The sequence below is a fragment of the Diadema antillarum genome, unplaced genomic scaffold, assembly GCF_040938485.1.
Source record: "Diadema antillarum isolate AM-2024a unplaced genomic scaffold, OU_Dant_1.0 seq00001137_RagTag, whole genome shotgun sequence".
Lineage (NCBI taxonomy): Eukaryota > Metazoa > Echinodermata > Echinoidea > Diadematoida > Diadematidae > Diadema > Diadema antillarum.
The window spans coordinates 1526107-1546593 of record NW_027271949.1 but is presented as its reverse complement, the minus strand read 5'-3'; the positions used below and the strand labels follow the sequence as shown (position 1 = coordinate 1546593).

Here is a 20487-nt window from a genome sequence, read left to right as displayed (position 1 = left end):
ACAGGTAGAAAATAGAGGGAAAATTGGTAAACATTTCTTCTCTTTAACATGAAAGCATGCCCCTCCCCCTTCACCCTATTTTATCCTCTGTCTAGCGCATTTCACGGACGGGTGCAAATCGGAGTGCAGATTCGAGAGCAATCCTATTACTTTTGGTTTGTTTGAGTGGGATTCAAGTCCATCGCCCGACCCACCTGGCACTCAACCTCCCGCAAATAACTTGCACTTCCTCTAATATTTTACTAGTCTTTCCAGAGTTTTATTGACCAAACGAGCATAAAGAAGGATAAATGCAAACGAGATTGGCCGATTTTCACATTTTCATGACATCAATCCGGAGCACGCTATTGCTTGTCGAAAAAGTTTCGAGCAACAAATAGCAAGAACAATCCTGGGCCCCTATGAGACGCAGTCATTTTTGTTGGCCTGCTAAATATATATTTATTTCTAAGATCTGATATTAATCTTATGATAAATAACAATTGATAAAGTGGGACAAACACATACAGTCTATCTCTTTGGTGAAATTGATTTTTCAAAAACAAAAACAAAAAAATAACATTACTCCTCTTGACTTTTGTCAAAAACAGAAATATTGCCTATTATAACTTTAATCTTATCATCTGACTTCCGTTTTGTCCCATGAATCACCAATTTTTAACGCTTACATTACAAATGACAAAAACTCTGAGTATTCAAGTAAAATGGAACAGCTGTTATCTATGAAGTGACACATGTCACTGAAAGGTTAATGATACAAATGATAGATTGCACAGACTCCAATACACACATCCACTTTCAACAGGTGGCATGAACCATATTCCTACAAAATCAAAGCACCAACTGTCAATATTCATACACATGTAGTTTGCTCATTTCTTTTATCTATGCTTCATACTACCTTCTGGTTTTCCAGTAGAAGATAACACACTACAATCTGAAATGAGTCATTAATATCATCTGACATGGCTTTACTCAGCACATCTCTACCATGTGCATTACCTTTGATCACTGCACTTCCAGGGAAAGTTATCTGCAAGTATTATTTCTGGTACATTTGAAGAGTTGCACTTTCTAACTGTCTTTGTCATATGGAGGTGGCTTTGATGTCTGTGGACAACATTCTGCCTCTTCAACTTTTGAAATGTACTCTTAAGTGCATTATCACTCATTCCATTCTGTTCGATCTGTCTCGCATACAAACTGACAGATTCTTTTCAAAGTAATATATTTCCCCGTCCCACACATTGCTACTCTGACCTGCGACACGTAATGAATTGAGTAACGGAACAGGCATTACACAGCAGCTCCCCCCCAAAAGCATCTGCATATCTTCCATGAACCCTCTCAATCTTGCGAGACCTCCCAGTTCCATTTCTTCCTGTTGCAAATAGGCACATGGTAATCCAAGGGTTAATTGCAGAGAGCCTTGCTAATGCATATGAGTGCTGTCTCCGGTCTTCCTAAATGATTACAGATGACAAATATCCCTTCATTAGAGTCGGTCTCTGCGATGGGGATATACTTCTGCGGGGCCGCTTCGTTTACAGAGCAAATATGTCACGGCTGGTACAGAGACTCTGCCATTCTCGGCAACCTGTGCAATCTAAGCAATTCTTCTACAAAACAGAACAAAATAAAATGGAAGCTGAAATGGGTTTGGCAAGCACATCTGTACTAGAAAGTCAGACCGTGCAAATCGTACGCTAACTCGCTGACTGCTATGTTCCATGCACTACAGAGAACAGTACATCTTGAGTAAGGATAAATGCCATCAAGGAAGAAGCAGAATTACGCGAGAGTTTTGACATTTTAATCTCTTTCAGATATGCGGTACTTTTGAAGTTGTGTGATTCAGGTTTTGTCTTGTATTTTTCTGTTTTCTGGTTCTGTTTGGTTTTTTTCTTTCGGGAGAGAGGGGCGAAGGGAGACAAATTCGATTCTGAAAATAATTTCTGAAAATCATATCACGAGCAATGCACTGGTGGTCTAAAAATGAAAAATATAAAAGATTGTGGGAATGGGACAGAATGTAGGAATACAGAATTGAAGCAAACTTTGGAAAGAAGAAAGACTCAAGGCTGGAAGAGAGAGAAAAAACCCCAGCAACAATAACAACAAGTTGTTGGGAGGGATGGGGGAGGCTTAAGCAATGAATTCTTAAGTGTGAAATTAGCATTTTTGTTGGATGAAAATAAAAACAACCATTCAGAAACAACACAGACTGCATCAAATATGTTTAAGATAAAATAAGGTTGACAAATGCATGAGAGGTCTCAAGTTGAGGAAGGGGTGATTACTGAAAACCGGCAGAAGTCTGGGATCTTAGGCAACACCCAAAGGCATTTCTATTCAGAGTGCCATCTAACCCTTGATTACCACGGAGGGGTGAAGGCCTCCTTTTTAACAAGATCGATTGTCAGGTAGCTCTTCCTCTGGGGCGCCTCTACCCCTTGTGACATCCTCGGCAATGCATGCTAAACAGAACAAGGCACCGACTCCCAACTCTGCATTTTCTCAAACAACCCCTCACCCCTTCCCCCTCCCCCTTCCCATCCCATCCAAGCCCCCTTGATCGATTCCTGTACTCCAGCAAAGTAGACACAGCTAGCCTATCCCGTGACCATACTCTTTATCTCATTTCTGAGAGAATGTATGTTGTATGTGATAATCTCCAACACTAACAGCTTTGTTAATGTGTCCATATTACACTGAACAGAACTGACACCAACTTCTTTCAACTTTAACCTACAGCTTACCAGAAAACAGTGGCTCCTGTGCAAAGCCTATGAAAATTTCAGAATCTCACAGGAGATGGCTTAATCACTCATCCCTGCCAAGGTTGGGCAATATTCATCGATCAAAGTCAAGTTTCCTAATGGTTACTAATTCACTGCTTTCCTGCTTCTTCAATACAAAGCGAGCAAACAATACAAGCTAGGGTCATCCGGCAAGACTTGATGTAACCACCCAATCTGGAACATACAATGTAGGTTATACAAATGATACCCTGCTGTAATACCCTTACTTGACCTCCTAACCCCAACTACTGCCCATCCGCTCGATTTGGCTTTGATCTAATTTGCTGCGCTTGCCGCATATTTGGGCACCTCCCAAAGCTGTGGAATTCAACGGCTGAACCTAGTTATATATCGTGTGATCTCCTGGCAAAAAGAGTGTTGAACCATAACGTCTAAGTAACCCACTCACTACCTTGATACCCAAACGATATCTTACGCCATGACGCTTGCTACCAGTATCAAAGGCGTTACCTCAAATTCCTTCAGTGGGAGTCAGATACAAAATGGAAGATGAATAGCAGCAGCTCTGGGCACGCTGCTTTCTATCATTTCATTCTATTCTTGGGGTTACAGCTAGTTAAAAAATGGGAAAAAAGAAATTTAATTCAACCCTAAAATCTGATCAGAGTCAAAATTTGATTGGAGGTCCATACTCATATCTGCGGCACCTCCCATTGTTTCTGCCACATACTTTGATTGACAAGTGACAATATAACCATGCAGCAGGAGGGTCACTCTTGTAATTAAATGGTGAAGGTTGAATTGTGTAAGACAAGAAAAAGGAGTATTTGCTCTTTCATTTCCTCTGCCTCTCCCCCTTTCCTGTGCATTTTCTTATTAGAGCATCACCACTTAGCTGCAGTGAGAATTGCTGTTATCAAAAGACAAAATAAATAAGAAGTATAACATGTAATGAAACCTTTACATGCTGCAATACTATGTGTATCTGATTATAACATATCAATTCATTGCTATACAATTTCACACCCACACATAACCTTTGTGGATTGACAAAATCTCCAAAAATCTCAAATTGCAAAATCTCCAGCTTGAGTGTGAATTTCTCCCACGCTAGCTGTGTGTCTCCTGCTTAAGGCATACTTTCTCTCCGTTTGAAATCTAGCTTTCCCCTGCTGAATTATAGTTTTGCCTTATATGCTAAAAGGTAAAGTTAAGATAGCACCAGAGACCACTTAAAAATGTATACAGCTTTCAGGGCTGTTAACCAGGAACTGGACCTCATGTTGCACAATCAGAGTTTCTAGTATGAAAGGGGTCCTGGCAGGAGAATCTTTTTTTTTTTAAAGAGATGCTTGGGGTTGGAATCTCTGAATTACTCCTTTAAAATTCCTGGCTTCACCGGTAATATACAAGTGAGAGATAAATATAGATATGTTGTATACATTCAGGACAGGTGTAGCATATGTAAAACCATGGTAAAACGGAGTATAGTTTCAACTAACAACATAATTTTAATGGCCTACCAGAAGAATGCTGCCCATTTGCTATCCCATTCACACAGTTTTGCTCTACATGACAAACATGCTCTGTGTGTGATGGGGCAGGTTGGCTATCAGACACATCATTACAAGCTCTTCAGTAAGGTCAACTAAACCTGACTCACTGGTGAGTGCTTTTTTTATGACCTTTATGGGCCTACATAGTACTTCCTGGTTGGACAAAAAAAAAAGAAAAAACAAAAAAACAACTACGGACTAAGAGTCAGAAAAAAAAAAGAAGAAAGGTACTGGACAAAGATTTCTTGGCAATATACATCTCTCTATCCACAAAGATAATGCAGGAAACACAATGGAACACATTACTTTTGTGTCCAGTATCTATCCAAGAGACAGAGATAGATAGACAAATAGATAAATAAACAAGATGAATAGATAGAATGATAGATACAGTATATAGATAGATAGATAGATAGATAGATAAAAGTCAGATAAATAGAATAGATAGACATAGAAGAAACAGAAAAAAAAAACAACAGAGAGAGCTGTGTCCTATATCTCTCAATAATGATCTAAATGTTCAGAAAACACCATAAAGGTATAAGCATTCATGATTCCTCCAAAACCACCTGCATTTCCGATCCCAGAGGATATGAGTATATTGGTTCCTAGAGCTCCTCCAGCAAAACAGGAGAAAAAAAAAGATGTTGAACATCCAAGGCTAAAGCTGTTCTTAAAAAAAAAAAGGAAGAAGAGGAAGAAATACTCAACCACATGACTCCAGGACAGAAACAACTGCTGAAACACTCGTTAACTCATTGCAAGTAAACATGTGAGATCATATCCACAGCATCATCCATAAAGCCATTTCCACCACAGACAAATAAAGGCCTCCACGTGTAAATCATTCCAACTGAATCAATTCCGGCAAAGATACCACAATCGCAGCCGACTAAAAGAGACAAACACGTTTCTCTGTATCACTGAGATGGGGCTATTTGAGCCCCCTCATTCAGCATGCAAACAATGAGGGTGTCGCTACCATCAAAATCTCCCTGTGCCACCACCACCGGTATCCTTTGGTTACATCCTTGATGAGCCAATGTAATAATCCATGTCATGCGAAAGTCGCAAATTATTCTCTTCTAACACTGGCCGCTCTTGCACTGGCACGAAGTAAGACAGGGAATCAAAAAAAAGTGGGCAGGTCCCACTGAGGTAAAAAAAAAAAGAGAAAGAAAAAAAAAAATACACACACAACACACGTATAATACACACACATACAACCACTGGTGCACACACTGAATGCTTCTGACCATATGACTGAGCAAAACAGAGAGTCAGAAAGAGAGAGAGAGAGAGAAGGGGAAAAATCCACTGTATGACTTCAGACTAGTCTTAAAATTCAGACATTTGCACTGCGAGCACAGAGGGTGGTGTATGTAATGCATCTAAATAGCATCGTAGCAAAGAGAAAAATGCCAGGTCTTCTTTGTCACATTAATCTTTGAGTCAAAAGGGTCTTCTTATCAAAGCACAAACAACAAGGAAGATAATCATTGTGTCTCTTATCTGCCAAATACACACATTTCTAAAGTAGTGCCATCATGTTAATCAAGCACAATGGTAATACATGGGTTCACAGTAATGAATAAAAAATCTGATGTACATGTACTGACCGCAAGTGGGTCATCATAAATGATAAAATCAAATATAAGTCATAAATAAATCACAGAAGCGCCTCTTTTTTTGAAATGTTTGCATTACATGCTCTTCATTATTTACTGTCTCTATTGCTTGCTTTCTTTCCAGTGGCAGATTTTGAAGAAAATGAAAATGAAAATGAAAGAAAAAAAAAAAACCAAACCCTAACCAAACACACACATGAAAGTGATTGGTACATAACACACATGTTGCAGAGTCAGGTGCATGTTAAAAGGTCACTACGAAGTTATCAAATTATGTTCCAATGAATCATAGAATAAGTACAAATGTATCGTATTCCCCTTAGATTGGCAATCGGAAATGACATTCTCATATTCGGCGGATGCCGATGGTTGGTCAAGAATTGTCAGACTATTAGCTGCCAGCGAGTTCGCCTCGGAGTCAACGTGCACCGTTGTCCACTGACATTCCCACAAATACACTCAGGGTCCCCCCTACAGGGTTCCGTAACACCACAAACATGACCAAACAGTGCCAGTTGTGCCTTCGGCCCTTTATTGAATTTTCTGATTAATTCCAACCCCGTCATTTTTAGAAGAGAACCCCGAGGACTGGAAGCCAATCACCCACAATTTCTGATGGGTCTGCCCATGCTCAGGCTGTAAGGTTTATACATTTAATTAACCCTCTCTGTGTCAGGGAATTCGGAAAGTGTGTACAATGCTATGGGGTTTTCTATACTAATCAGCACTCAAAACACAAACAGGGTTAACCCATAGAAAACTAGTCCCTAGTACACATATATTCAGACAGGTGTGTGTGGGAAATGCATGCGTGTCATAGCAAAATCAGTTCATCCTCAATGGGTTGATAGTGACAGATATCACAAGAACATGATGAATTGATGAACACTATGAATTCACTTCACTTGCCATGTTGACGAGAACACCTTATTTTCTGTTTGCCATATGAGACCTCTGCATGTTCTATCGTGATCTTATTCATCTTATCATGCACAAATACATGGAAACTTGGCTAAAAGAAAATCTTGATTTCTCGAGTCCTAGTTCTATTGTCTGCTGGCTTCTTATTCTGATTGTATATTCTCTCTTAAATCACTTTCTGGTCCCCTCCCCCCCCCCCCCCCCCCCACACACACACACACAAGCGATGAAGTTAATTTCTTATCTACAGAGATGGAAACTTGTGCTAAATTTTAGGTCTAGTATAGAGTTGTTTTTTTTTTCAAGAATGAATCTTTTTTACATAGCTTAAAATCAAGTGCGTGAAAGATGTGTATTTATGAACTGGAGTTCTGGATTGCCTCAAATTTATGCACAATCACCCTCAGTTTACAGATTCAAAAGAAAATCATTTCACACATGATCTCTCTCATGTGCTGAATCACATTTCATTCTTATTGAGAAGATAAACATTTGGACTGGAAGGATTTACAGGATTAATTTCAGCCAGAAGAAGTTGGTAAGAAACTTTACAGAGTGTGACCATCAAAATTCATTGTGCTTGCATCAAAGATTTCTTTTCTCCTACTCTTCACCCTTTGAAAAAATTGCACCAGCATATCATTTAACCCTCTCTGTGCCAGGGACTTTGGATATTCTACACAATGCTATAGGGTTTTCTGTGCCAATCGGCTCTCAAACCAAACAAAGGAATAACATGTATCAAATCATATAAGTATGAGTCAATGTAAAAAAAAGAATATATATATATATATATATATATATATATATATATATATATATATATATATATATATATATATATATATATATATCCCTAGTTGGCACCTTAGGGAGACATATTGGGGGGAAGTGTCTTCATTAGGGAGACAACTGGTCATTAAGGAGACAATTTTCGTGTCTCCATTGCGTAAATTGCCATTGAACATGTATTTTAAAATTTGCATATAAAACAAATGGAAATGTCTTCCAAATGACCCATCTAGGAGTATATATATATATATATTTTACCGACCACTCAGCGTGTCAATTTTTGTCTGCAGCACTAGCTCTTTGTTTCTCGTAACAAGAACAAATGAAATTAGAATAGTGGCCAAGCCCTCTCTTAAATAATGGAAATGACCCAGGCTTGAACTTTTGTATGTACAGCTCTCTGTGAAATACACTCTGGGAGTAGGCTATGCATTAATAATGATCATAAAACATTTTTTTTTACTTTTTACTTTTTATCTCATCACATGGTTGTGACTGTCAGAATGTATGGCAGGCTTAATGCAATAAAAGTCACCAGGGGTTATCCGACCCCTGACTTCAACTTCATGCTCTCCTGGTGTCACAAAGGACTTCACAAACCATCCATTCTCCTTTTTGTAAAAAACATAAAGAATAATAAATCCAGCACAAAGGTAGCGTAACAAAGGGAAATTTATGTCGCAAATTGCTTTAAATCTTTGCACTCTACGACACCAAACAAGCACACCGGGACGCCAAATATTTGCAAACTCGGGATTAACTTTCCTGCCGACCAAAGTGATATTAATACCTCCCCCATCTCTGCCCAGCCAGACATCAAGCATCCATAATTTTGACAATGGCTGGAGTTGACACTATATCACCGTCATTCATTATCGTAACCACGACTCCGATACAGGTGCGATGGCTTTCACGGTTTATTTCTTCCACCGTGACACTCAATATGAATGAATTTTGCTCTGTTTATCAGTTCATCCAAGGGCATGTTGGCCTGCGTAAGGTGTAGGAGATGAAAACAAATCTGCCTCTTGACAAATTGTGACGTTTCATGAAATCTGTCCTTAAATCTAACATGGAGAATTATGGCAATTTGCGGTGAGACCAGTAATACAGGCATTGCATTGTTTCATTATGTTCTATGTCTGTAGGGGGGGGGGACCTGTGTTTGTGTTGCTATCTATCAAGCTATTGGGGAATTATGAATGCCTACGCTAATGAGGACTGATGAAGATCATTGACATTTTGTTTTTTCCTTGTATTATATGCATCTGTTTGTCTTGATGTTAAACTCATGTTATCCCCTTTTGTCACGAGAGTGGAAAATGAAATGAAATGATGCAGGCTGGATTCTCTGATGGAAAATGAAATGAAATTGAAATGAATTGTGCTTTATATAGCATTCTGAGTCCTTCCTAATAAAGCAATGGACCATCTATCAGCTTTCTCAAGATTTATGAACCTTCTTTCTGATCTCACTATGACATTACAGAAACCAAGACAGTTCTAACATTCTGTGAAGATCAATTCCATTCCATTATTGCCTTGACATGGAATAAATCACAACAGGACTGAAATGAAGACTAGAACTTGGGTTGACTCTGTATAAGCTTAAAAAGGGAAGTTATCTCAGTAAAGCATGTGTCACTACCAGCTCAAATAAGACACTAACTTCTTTTTTTTTTTTTTTTTTTTTTTTTTTTTTTTGGGGGGGGGGGGGTGTCTCCTCCTAATCACAGGTCTGCAAATGTAATGTTTAGAGAGATCATCATGCGAACAATAACTATACACCCAAACGGCTGATAAGATGCCCTGTTCATATATGAACAGCGACAAGAGAGATTAATGTCGGGTTAATGCAGTCAAAGATCAGGTTGGGTAAATCAGAAGCAAGGTTATTTCAGGGAATGGCTTTAGGGTTACCGGGCTGAACAAAGTATCTCTATTTACCCCGCTTTTTTGTTTTGTTTTTATAGAATGACCAGGTACCGGTGCTGACCAATATTCCTTGCCTATTGACCCCTTATGTGCTCTGGCACTTAGCTACAGCTTGCCCAGCTTTTTCAGCAGCATTCATTTAATCTATCCATATAGAAGATAATGTGAGAGCTTTTGGCAATGAAATTGACAAGTGTAGCCCACTTATCATCCTACATTGTCTGCATTCATGAACAAGATTTTCCATGTTATTTGGCTGCAATCTGATTACACTCACGACGTTTCCATTAAAAAAAATATATATCAATATGGTGGGCTACATGAATTAATGAGGAAACAAAAATGCTGGGCCTCTCCAAGATGGAGGAAGGGGTGGGGAGGGGATGAAATGCTTGCAGATTGTTTAATAACACCAAAAACTTTTTTTTCCCCATCCTAACCCATCTTGGCTTAAAGAATGCAGACTACCCCCCCCCCCCCCCCCCCATGTACTTCAAGAATTATGAGCATGAATCAACCTGGTAAGTACAACCTGGCAAGTACTCCATACCTGTAAAATATATCTCCTTCCATTAGGAATATGAAAGGACTGAACTGCATATATTCTAAAAAAAATTCAAAATATCCTGCCACAAATTGGAACACAGTGTGTGTGTGTCCATCTGTCTGTCTTGGTAAAACTTCTACAACACACTTCATGCATTGATGTATGATGTGAACTTATCTGTGATAGGTATAATATTGACATATGTTCAAGTGATGAATACACCTTAATTGCAGATTGGAATTTGAAATTAAAAGTAATTATTGCTGAATCTGTTATTCAGCGATGCTCCTATCTTTGTTAGGCACTGACATTTTGCGCAGGGTGCCCTAGAAATTATCCCCTGGCTCTGATCAAAGCAATGCTTCAAATATTAAACCAAGAGGTCAAACAAACAAAATTTGGATACTCTTGCAGAAATTTACCAAATTAATTGATGTCAGGGCCACAAATATCATCTTTTTTTTTCCCCAGGAGGTCAAATGCATACAATACAATACTCTTGATTGCGATATAGGGTCAGTATGAGCTATGAGCAGGCACTATTCCTGATTAACTGGAGATCTAAATTACAAGTTGAAAGGGACCATTCAAGTAATGGAGGCATTTGTCCACTTAGCTCTATCAGTACCAACAGTAGCTTGATTGTGTACAATATCAATGGTGTTTTGAGTTTTTGGTCTTGAAAGGGGTAACAGAAATATCCTGTAAACTTTTACCTCATTTTGTGGAGGAAACTCTCGCATATTCTCTTTTCTATCTTTCACATTTTATTAGGTATTCTAGCACATTCTTATCAAGCCTCACGCATTCTGCGTGAGACTCAAGCATTTAGGGTCTGTCTCATGATCTCACGCATGGCACCCATTTTTCTCACACATCGGGAGCATAGCTTAAAGGATTAAAGTGAGAGTTGCAATTGAAGGCATATTTCCCTTTTGTCTTTCAAAATGATTTAAAAATAGTCACTAAAGTATGCACCAGCTTGCACCATTAAGAGCTAACAATTGAAAAAGCTCCCTACCGTGGGAGGGCGGACACCCCCCTCTCACACCCTCCCCTCGCTCAGTTGCTTCGCTCCTTCGCTCACGCACATGCGCGCGCCGAGATGCCGAGTTATGAAAATCTCACTCATACAATTTTTTTGAACTTGGCATCTATGCTGTGTATTGGTATACCATGGCAATTGATGGATAAAAGGAACATTTAACTGGAAGAAATACAGATAAAAAATGGATTAGGGATACTCTGGAAGGGAATGATCAGATGAGCAATAATAAGATTTGATAGTTCTACCATTCACCTTTAATAGAACAAGGAGTAGGCCTACTACACATATATACAACATCGTGATCATACAAAGCAGACATCTTGTGATGTGCAGAAAAAGTGAAATTAGTAGACCTATTGGTAATAATATTCTTACCTTTAAAAAATAGTAATAGTAAAGACATGTTTTTCCTCATTTTCTTGATGCCTGATGAATTTCTAAGTGCTTAAATATAAAAAAGAACATTTTTTGTTGTTGTTTCTATGGTATCATCTACAACAACAAAAAAATGGTTTCGTAGCTCGGAAAGCTAGTTTGACTCACTTCATTCCAAGCATTTTCTCGTATCTCAGATTTCACAAACAGCACAAAAAGTGCAGAGGACCTACCATTTTTTTTTCTTTCTAACTGAGATTAGTGGGAGAGTAAAAACTCTGAACCCATTGACCCAAATAACACACAAATTACCACAATTTGCAACAGCTGATTAGGATATCATATTATGGTCCCTGTTCTCTCTGCTTTCCCTCCCAAGCTATGCCAAGAGTTTACAGATTCTGAGTAAAATCACTCCAGGGCTGTCATGATATCACCGTCATTACTCTGATGTTTTGCGGGCATGTAGCCAAATTTGAAAATTAACTGACGCAGAGTACATGTCTTCATTGGGGCAGGTGGATTGGCCAAGAACTCAAGCTGCATGGACAGCAGTAAACTGTAGAGGGCAGCAAACAGCAAGCTGCTCTGAGCAACATGGATTATTGTGACCGCATGCGTGGGTGTGCTGGTTCATGACAGGCACTCCACTAGAATTTAGTTGTGAATGGTGATCTTCACTCGTTGAAGATGAGTCCCGAGTATACTCGGGCAGGTGTATAAGGGAAATGTGTGTTGTAGCAAAATCAGTCCATCCTCAACAGGGTAACTAACAATAAAAAAAGTGGGCTTCTAGGCTCTTCTTCAGAGCTAAATCACTGTAAATAATGAAGTAAAAGTATGAAATAACCATACACACAGTGGGTCATCAAAGTCAGTTCACACATAACAAAAAGACCTCAGATAAAATTCATCAAGAAACACACAAAACAGACACATAGCAAATGGGGAGAAATGTGTTGCACTGATTAGGAAAAAAAAATTCAATTAGTTGATATATGCCTAGTATGATTGATGATTGATAATATTCACATTGTCACAAGACATTGACCTGTTATCATGTTATTACCGAGAGCAAAGGTCACAAAACCTTTCTCCTCTCGAGATCCCTCTCAAAAAAGATAAAAGAAAAAAGGATACTAATCACTACATGCAAATTATTTTAGATTTCTTCACGGTGGTCACTTTCTCCTCTAACTTTCTCCCTCCCCTTCTATGAATCTCTCTCCCTCTTTCTCTCTCTCTCTGTCTGTAAAAAAATATGATTGCATATTGACTAATATTGTTCAAACTTCAAAATGCAAGCAATGATAAGATCTAACATTTTCCCTCTTCTTTTTTTTTTCTCGCACTCTTTCCTCTAGTGCAACATTAGAAAATGTCTCGGCTGATGCTGAAATCCAAATATGGGCAGGAAACGGCGACACGGAGACAGCCCAGTCTGACTTCGTGAGATTTTATCTTCCTAATCATGGGTGGCATTTTTTTCCTCATGTGTGTGTGTGTGGTGTGTGTGTGTGTGTGTGTGTGTGTGTGTGTGTGTGTTCTTTTTTTCCCCAAAATTCTGTTTCATAAGCGGAAAAGAAATATCAAACATTTGACTAGAGAATGAAAGGTGGGGGGGGGGGGGGGGACGGGGGTGGGAGAAGGTGGAAACTGTGACTCAGTATCATTTTGGGAGGCCATCATGCTGTCGGCAAGTAACATTTCATCATTTACTCCCAGTCCACCGTCAAGGGCTGTTTCCGATTATTTCCTCTACAACAAACAAAAGCACTTTTGGTAGTGCCTACATTGGCTGTCATAAGAATTAACTACAATGATTTACTGTTGACAGTATAGCCAAACCTGTTCTCTGAGTAAGATTTAGGTCATGTGTTTAAAAAAGAAGAAGAAATATCATTCTCATCCCCAAAAGAAAAAAAATACGCACAAAGAGTTCATGTTAGTCATTTCTATAAAGTTTGTTAGCATCACGAGGATGTCACTGACAACAGAAACAACATATATACAAATTCACACATTTCTCACCAATTTGCTGCATCCTTTAATACAGACATCCTGTTCTTCCAAATACCAAACAGCTCAGACCAAACTCAAATTTGACACACACACACACACACACACACACACACACACACACACACACACACACACACACACACACACACAAGGAGAACAAAAAAATTAACTACACATAGAGAGGATCAATTAATTACAACACCAGTCACACTGCACAAATAGGGACATTCTCGGTTAAAAATTTTCTCGCTCATTTCATCTGGGAAGGGAAGAAAGTGAGTGGTAGGTAGGAGGATATCAAGTCAGTTTAACTGCAGAGGTGTCCTAACCCTGGCTTTTCACAAGATGTCCATAAGGTTTGAAGGCTAAAGACATAGGACATGCAAAATTACCACACATAACCTGTAGTAAAATGCAAATTTTCTTCCACAATGGTACCATCCAAGACATTAAAACAACATTTTATGGGTAAGGAGCAGATGTCTGGAATCACTTTACGGGAAGTTTAATGATTTAGACGACCAATATACCTTAATTAACAAAGATAATTATCTTTGTCTGGAAGCCCATCTGGCATATTTTCCTCCAAATGATTCAATTAGGTAATAAAACATCAAAAACCTGCAACAGACTTTGAGAAGTTCTGAAACGAGAATTGCATGTCTGACAGAATGATAAGGTGTCTTTTCCTTTTTCCGCATGTTACGAGTCCTTGGTATGAGGACACATTCAAACTGTATAAAATAAACAAAGATACAAAGACATACAGACACACAGACACACAAGCATATACACAAGGCAAGTGACTGAGATCCACTGGATTTAAAAAAAACCACAAAACAAAACAAAAAAACCCTTTCCAATGTGTTAACTTGTCTACTCGTGGCAATGCAACCGTCACTGCCATTAATAGGACATGGAGATGGTATGTGCAGACTGTCTGCGTCCTTGAATGTTATATGATTCATTGGCAACCTTCAAGATGATTTTATGTAAAGACACACCACTTTAGACGATGATTTCACCTTGCTTCCTTTCTTTTAATCTATAATATTTTTGAGAGGGGGAGGGGCATCATGATGTTGGCATCTCGTAAACTTACTGGGTGTTGTTAAACCTTGACCACATTTTCTTCCCTTTTGCACTTTCATAGAAAATAAACTCGCCCATAGAATAAGGATAATCAAAAACAAATACCAACCTCACCAGAAAATGATGAAAAAGAGAAAAACGCTTGTATCAAAAAATCTTTCTCCTTCTCTCTCTCAAACTATTAATTTTTCTATCTATTTAATTCTATCTATTTAATTATATTTTTTTTAATCTATCTATCATCTATCTATCTATCTATCTATCTATCTATTTATCTATTCATTTATCTATCTATCTATCTATCTATCTATCTATTTATCTATTCATTTATCTATCTATCTATCTATCTATCTATCTATCTATCTATCTATCTATCTATCTATCTATCTGTTTGCATGCCTGTCTGTTCTAGACACACCTCTGTATATCCAGACATTTATTAATCTATGTGTTTTTATCAATCTATCAATATGAGTGTAGTATTAGTGAAGGCTTTTAATCAAGAAGCTATTGATTTGGACACCCCTACAGAGAAAGGGGGGGGGGGATGAACAGATACCTGAGGGAGGAGGAGGGTGGGGGAGGGGGAAGGGACCATCTATAAAACTCACATTGTTGTTGAGCTGCGAAGACAGACTTCCTACCCTGCCCTGCTCCCGCTCCAGCTCACGCCTCAGCCGACGGATCTCGGAGGCAGCACGGTCCTCGGCCTGAAAAGGGGTAGAGACAAAAATATATATTTATATATATATATGAATACAAGAAAAGAGAAATGAGACATAGAGATACAGGAAGAGAGAGAAAAACAAGAGAGACAGAGATAATCACACATCCATCAGTGATTAACTAGAAAAATATGTACTTACAAATCACAGTTTTATATTGTTGCATTCCTCATCATTTTATCACAGATATTTGCGCAGTAACTATCAATTGACCCCTACCTACAGTTTCTGATGGCTGTATTGCAATCTATATGCAATAACACTAATAAGAAAATATATACTTCAATTTATAGCTCAAATTGTGGAATAAAATCTTATGATTGATGGAATGACCTGAAGATTGAAAATATTGACAGTGAAACTCGACTGTAAATGTTTTTGGATATATGAGAAGGTAGTCATACAACATTAAGACTTGTACTGATGAAGATGATATCATGGTATAGTTGCATATCAATTTTCAATACTGGCAAAAAAAAGAGGAGGTAATGATGACTTAACAAAAGGAGAGTGAGTCTGTTAGTTGTCTTATCAAACATAAATTGCAATAGAGTCATCAAAAACTACTGGGATGTATTCATTAACACAGCACAAATATCTGAAATATAGATGGAAGACATCGATGGAAAACTTTAATTTGCAAGTTCTCTGAAATCAGCAGACCATTACAGTAGAGGCATGAACGTCATTAAAAGTAATCACAAAACCTACAGCATATTTTACATTAGCATAGTTTGCAGCTATTTCTACAGCGTTCCACAACATTGGTCATGGATTAACATTGGCACCTAGTCAACATTCACATACTTGTATTCTCTCATACATTCTCACGATGGATTTATCCTAGAGAGAGTGGACTCACATGCACCCTGCTTTATCACTGAAAATCAAAAAGCCAACCATGTCTTAAAAGCATCAAAATGTAAATATTAATACCGCTGTCCATATTTAGTTTGGGGTGAGTTTGAACAATGTTATTGAAATAGGACCAACTTTGGCATGTAAACATGACTTCTCACTCCAGTCGCAGATTAGTGTGTGCAAGAGGTGTACCAAGTCACGTCCACATTGTACCGGTGAGTAAGCCTTCCTCCACATCCATCAATCAAGAAGCTCTATTCAGCACCCCCTAATACAACACATTATTGCTCTATGAACACGGAGAAAGGATGTCTCTGCCATCAGGGGGCAGAACATGGAGTAACTTGCAAACATATCTAAGCACCAAAATTTGGACAACTTTCAGATGTAATTTCACTTTGTGTGTCATATCACACCTTGCACGTTTCAAAATATTTTGTTGCCAATTTGGATTCCTTCAAGTTGAGTGTTCTGTTCACAAAATTTTGATTTCATGTGCACATTTCAATGCTCTGGGATTCTGGAAAACATATCTATTTCAGAAAAGTGTGCATTATGATTGCTTGTATTCTTCATACGGTTTTAAAACACTAGATCGCATATGCAGATCACTGAAAGTGTTCGAATGCTTACAGTAGAGTACAATGATGATGACGTTGATACTAATGAAAGTGACGATCCGCTGAGTTCTTCTGCCCCTTCGTTGGAGAGTACTCCCATGCTGAGGGCAGCACGCTGGCGTTCATCCAGCGAGACGGAGCCATTGCGCCCTCTATTGGTGAAAGGCTGTGTGAAGGCATTGGCCGACATGCTGTTTGAACGCACCATTGAGGTAGAACTGGAAGGTGCATAAAAAAAAAATGAAAGCATATGAAATACAAAACAAAACAACTAAAATCAGGACCTACAATAATGGACTACGAACACATGACCATTCATTATGATGGTTTATCCCATAGCAGAAGGAAAAACTTACCAAAATATGTGATCATTTTCACTATTAAAGGTCTTCTTTTGATCAGTTTCCTCTAATATCACAACCAATCATCCACAGGTCACAATATTGGCATGAAAGAATAAACTGAGGTTTGTTTTTTTTTGGTGAAAATGTTGATAATGGTTATTAGTTTCCCTCTTCTTGAAACATTCTTGAAGATTTTTTTTTTCTTTTACACCGCTCTGTTTAAGGCGAGAGATCTTTTTAATTGATATTTTGAAGTTCACATTCGGTGCTTAATGACACTGAGTTTACAGCCATCCCTGGAAAAACAAAATTTACGAATGGAATTATAATTTGTCAGTCCTCAATCAATTCTACTGTCAATGAGAGCAGATAGAATGGCAGATTATTCATACACTATGAGAGATAGATACATTTTTGTGTTTCTTCGCTCATATGACAGATTTTTTGTTCACATAAATTGCCTACAGTGCATGTCTCTGTGTGCATATCTGTATTCTGCTGGTCATTTTTTTTCCTCATCTTTAAAAAAAAATTTCCTCTCAGATTTTGGAGGGAATAATTGTTTTCATTGAATCAATAGAGTTATCATAAAACAAACATTTCTTGGGATGACAAACTGACTGAGTACACAAAGGGCTCACATGATTGTTGGTATATTGTGTGGTCTCAAGACATTTCCTGTGTGTCAACTGAAAGGAAATACATGTATATGGCTAAATTACAGGACCATCAGAGAAAAATGAGCAACATCAATTCTTCTACATTTATGTGATTGGAAACCTTTGGAATCATTAGTACTGCGCTGTGCTATCATTGTGTTTTTTTCTTTCTTCTATAGCAGTCTTGGAAAATTATTACATACATTTGCAAGTTTATTGGTGTTTCATTTTCTTTCCAAATGTAATGAGTCAACTTTTATGAGTGTTAGTAGAGAGTAAACTTTTGAGTGAAGCCTAACCCGACCCACTAAAATTTAATAGGAATATGTCACATGAGAGAAGTAAAGACTTACCTGATTGCTGACGTAGCAGCTGGGAAGTAGCCAATCGGTGGCTGGGAGACAGTAGACCCTGTGGGTGAGATGGAGCCCACTTTATCTCCACCGGAAATCAGACCAAAGTTGCCTGCTCTCAGCCAGGCCATGTCTTCCAGGTCCTTCTCGGTGAGACCCTGGTTGCCGCGGAGCGCCTTCTCCGAGAAGGTGGAGCGGACACTGTTGCTGCGCATGACCGACGAGGATGCGGAGTGGGGCTGGGTGGGACCGTAGCGCTCGCTGGCAGCGTGGCTGGAGACGCTCAGGGCGCTGGAAGTGTTGGACTCCAGGGACTCCATGCTGTCGGACTGCTTCATGCTGGAGACGTTGGAGCGATTGGCACTGCTGCGGAGGTAGGGGGAGTTGATGCCTGCCGTGTGGAGAGACGAGAGGCCCCCGATCTGGATGGAGGCGTATCCGTCGCTCACATATCCACTGTACCGTGGCGGTGTGTCCGAGAAGGGTGACGTCTTCAGGAGCCCGTCTGTGAGGGAGGCGTTCTGTGATCGTCTCCTCAGGCTTTGCGGGCTGGTGATGTATGACATGCTGTGCTCGCTGTCGCTAAGTGCACCGTGTCTGTGACTCATGTCCAAGACAGTGTTCTCTTTGCACAAGGTGGCGTGAGGATTTGAAATGATGGTGTCCTCCATTCCCCCGCCCCTCCCGGATTCCCTCGCACCCCTCCCAAACAGACTCTTGAGAGCCTGAGATCTGCTCTTGGCATCGTGTGCCCCATCCACCTGATGTCCTGCCGCTGCACTGTTCTTCAGTTCCTGCATGATATGTCTGGCAATTTGCCCATGTCCTTTAAGTTGGCTGCGCTTCAGGGAGCCATAGCGAAGCCCCTCACCTGGGGAGAGGACTCCTGACCCGTCGGCTTTGCCGGGACTGGTAACTTTTGAACTCTTGCCACCTGTTCCATCCCCTCTGGGAGACTTATCGTTAGTCCTCATAAAATGGGCCTCAGCACCTCGAGGCGAGCGTTGGCGGTCTGAAGCTGACATCTCAACTCCTCCCAAAGATCCATCAATACTCGATCTCCCTGATCTCCCTAAGCTTCCTGTACGGGCGGCAATATTGGTAGGCCTGGGCTGCGGAGCACCTCCCCCCATCCTATTGCCATTAGACCCCGGAGTTCTCTGTCCAGGAGACTGGGTGCCTCCTTGTCTCCTGTAACCAAAACCAAACTGACCAGGAGGAGTTCTTTGCCCCTCCCCCTGAGAGCTGCTGGCCCTCTGAGCACCTCCTTGTCCGTTCCTCACAAGCTTCCGCTCAGCGCTCCCACTCCCTGTCATCGTGCCGATCCTGGAGCCTGGTGACACCCTCATGAGGAAGTTCGGGTCTCTGCCAAACTGCTGTCGATGCTTAACCTGCAACCGATCAAGACTCCTCTGCCAGCTGGGCGGTCCACCTTGTCCCCCATGTGAGCTGGAGGACATCGGAAGGTGCCCCCTCATGGAGGAGTCTCCAGACTTTCTCTCTCCACTGCCACCACTCCCCCTGTCTCCGTTCCTCTCGCCCCCATCCTTCTCTCCGCTGCCGTTGGTCCTGCTTTTCCCGTGCCGCTCTTTCCCATGGCCATCCTCCATCTTGCCCTCCTTGGAAGGGTGCTTAATCCTGTTCAGCTTGCTGCCGAGGCTGCCATCACCATTCTTGCCCTTCTCTCGGCGGGGTGATGAAGACTTGCGATGGGCATTCTTCTCGGTGGCAGTCTTTACCAGTGAGAGGCTGTCGAGGGAGAGGGGCTCCCCGCACAGCTCGAGGTTCTTGGACGAGTCGCAGGAGTTCCGCGATGACCCTGTCACGTTGTCATCAGTGCTGATCTCGGCTATGGTGTCACTGATGCCACTCGAGATTGAGCTGCTGTCATCCAAACTGCAGGATGGAAATAAAAACAGATATCATATTTTAAAGATGATAATCTTTTCACACACAAGAATTGGAGAGAATATAAACAAATATATGTCAAAACATAAAACATGAAAATATAAGAATACAAACAAATATATGTTAAAACATAATGTATTTATAAAACCGAACACACTATACAACTTCTTTCATTCTTCAGTTGTCCTTCTTTAATTTTCATTTCAATTGCCCTCTTATCAAACAAGCACACACTGAAATTGAGCTTGATGGTTAGTGGTTCCTAAACAATGTCTTCATGTTTGTGAATCTATGAAGTACATGAAACCTCTCTGTTGATATATTACACATATAATTAAG

The 20487-nt window shown here is 39.9% G+C and overlaps 1 pseudogene; it reads right to left on the bottom strand.

Annotated features, from left to right (window-relative positions):
* Positions 1-20487, bottom strand: part of LOC139744113 (neuron navigator 2-like) — a 367146-nt pseudogene that overhangs the window by 136759 nt on the left and 209900 nt on the right.